Here is a 3,124-nt window from a genome sequence, read left to right as displayed (position 1 = left end):
AATTGGGGGGAGGGGGAGGGGAGGGTGAGGGGTCCCCCTGTGTGACCTAGATCAATTTCCAGTTGTTACCTGGGGGAGGGGGGGAGGCAAGAGGCGTGAGTCCATGAATGTAAATCGTCCAAATGTGTAACCTGAAACCAGAAACCCTTATAAGTGACCTTGAGATTAGATCAATATCTTGTTCTGAATGCTCACTTATAACCTACTGTACACAAGCTCATCGAACAGGATGCATCAAAATACGGAATCATAATTGAAAGTCTTCTACACCTGGCAATGGGTACCATGCCAAATTTAGCATACCCAGTGACTTATTTAAGCCAGGTCTGCAGCAATCCGCATGAGGAGCACTGGCATGCTGTCAAACGCTCAAAACTATTTTTGCGAGTACAATAGATGATGTGTTCACTTAGTGAAAAAATCGAAATATATACCACTGTACATTAGGGGGCTGATCCAATTCACTGCAAATCCTTTAGTGGATATTTGACAGCTTTTGGGTGCGCAGATATAAACTGGAGTAGCAGAAAACAATGAATTGTTGCATTACATACCATTGAAGCAGAGGTTGTTTCATTGAGTAAATCTGTAAGAGCAGCGAAATAGATGAACATGTGGGGACATTGAGTCAAATAACATCGCTGATCAATGCAGCCAAGTGGAGGAGTAGAGTGTCTGTGCTTTGGACTGGCAGTTCATGCTGAGTGATGGAAACTTTGATATTGTGCAGTCTCGAATAAATTTGTAATCCTGAAACGCCTGTCTTTGTGCATTGCTGGTACAACCACTTCTACGACATGAAGGAACCTACCTACATTGGTGACATTGACTTCCTTGAATACCACGATAAACGAAAAATATCGTCTCGAGTCACCTTATTGAGCATTAACAAGCAGACATTGAAAACAAAACTGTTTGCTTTTACTCATAGCTCTGTAGAGCTGAATTCATCACAACTGGCAACTACTCAGGGTTCTCATTGCCTTCAACAACCAACAATTTTGAAAACCAAACAAGATGCTAGTGCAAATGTTGCTTCCACAGACACAGTTAGAGTGGCACAACAATGGCCGTCGGTAGGGCCATTATTAGTGAACTTGCGCTCTGAACTTACAGTGTCAAGTTTAAGTAATACTGTACATTTGGTGTATGGAGTATGTACAAATATCATGCCAACTGTGTCTTCTGTGGCTACCACAACAAGATTCAACATAACTGCTTTGGACACTAAGTTTGATGCAACGACTGTGTCATGTATTCTGCAGCAGCCCTGACTCCCATGGTACACACTCTATTAAACTATGCAGCACAGTCTTTAGCTACAACTTGGACTAAACTTCCGCCTTTTTGTCATGATCAAGTTACATTGTAACAGCCAAGAGGTCTTTTCTGCGTGGGGCCTAGTGAACGACAACTGAACGTTTGTTATGTTAATCTGCCACCTGGCTGAACATGCTTAACTAATTAGTGACATCATACTCGCACCTCCCTCCTGCAGTAAATATATTGCATCGAAGGCAGCCTTGCTACAGTGACTCGCATGCAGCTTGGAACAACAGGCGCATCAATTGATCTATGATGGGGTGGGGAGTCTCCTTCCCAATGATCACACTAAAGTGGAACCGTTGGACAAGACACTCATCTTAATGGACTGCTTGTTTACAGTCATAATACACCATGCGCAACACATCAATGTGAGTGACCGTGGCCACACCACCCAATCTAACTCCACCTGAAGCCAACATCACGAATTCCCTCTCAAGTGTTGGAACGCACATGGCACCACACCACCAACAGAAACGTCACATCAGCTGACTCTAGTGCCTCATGACCACACCACTGTTGGTGTCATGTGCAGTTTAGTGACACTACTTGCAACTGTTGACAGCCCTACTCTTACCTAAACCACAAACGTGAGGCACAGTGGACACATTGGCTCACACCACAGCAAGTCGCCTCTCTTCTATGACGTCGATATCCACTGAAAGACGTTTGTGTATCTGGGTTCAATTAACGAACATGGAGTTCCTCATTGACACAGGTTCGTATGTATGCTCAGGGCATCGACAGTTGTTCAAACTGCATCCCAAAATTCCACATAGTTAATAACACTAGTATCCATGTGCACGGCATTACAGATCATGTTCTTCAGCTCACGGATGAGCTATGGTGCCCTTGGACTTTCTACATTGCTGAACCTGTTCTAGGGTTCGACTTTCTCTGCAAATTTCGTCACTTCCCCTATGTCGACCGAGATGCCCTACTTCACCAAATGACATGGCAGTTCGTGCTGGGGCTTTTCGCCCTGGCTCCACCACACAGTGTAAACTGATGCTCATCTCTGCCCACTATCTATGTCACTAGAGCTGTCAACAGCTTTTCTGTTCTTCACAAGTTATTGCGACGTTGAAAGCTATGAGCACAGTCCAGAAAATCTCCTTGTGAACTGTTATGACTCATGGCTGCTACAGTCTGCAAACGCCTACCTGCACAGATCGATACGTAAGACTCCTCTTGCACACATGTACACATGTGAGCAAATCCGACGTCAATCACACGCCATGGAAGCCTCGGGCGACGAGACTACATCCCTGACAGACAACCATGCCTCCACACCATGGCCTGAGGATACATGCAACCTGCTGTTCCAACAAACGAGACACGTCAGTACTGTGCTTTCCCCCTTGTTCCTCCCAATTCAGAAAATGCATCCCAATCTTTCACACAACACGCTTTCCTAGTAACATCCTATGGACTGTAAAAATGCGGCGCAAATACGGCAGCGATCTATTGACGGTGTGTTTTCCAAGCTCAATTGCTTTTACATGTTCCTTGATATTGGTAACATCCTAATTTTCGCCACTGACACCCGAAGTCTAGAACAACACAGAGAACTCGTTCTCACTGCCCTCCATGACGTAGAAATGATCATTAATGAGGAAAAAAGATCATTGTAAAAGCAAGAGTTTACATTTCTTGGAGACACCCTCCATGCTGAGCGGATCATATCAGCACCTGACCATGCCAGACTCGTTTGACTGTTGCCACCACCTTGAACTCACCAGTAACATCGCTAGTTCCTCAGTATCCTAAATTTCTACCAGTGGCATTTACGGGATTCTGT

Source organism: Schistocerca piceifrons, chromosome 1, assembly GCF_021461385.2.
Source record: "Schistocerca piceifrons isolate TAMUIC-IGC-003096 chromosome 1, iqSchPice1.1, whole genome shotgun sequence".
Classification (NCBI taxonomy): Eukaryota; Metazoa; Arthropoda; class Insecta; order Orthoptera; family Acrididae; genus Schistocerca; species Schistocerca piceifrons.
Note: the sequence above shows the minus strand (reverse complement) of the source record.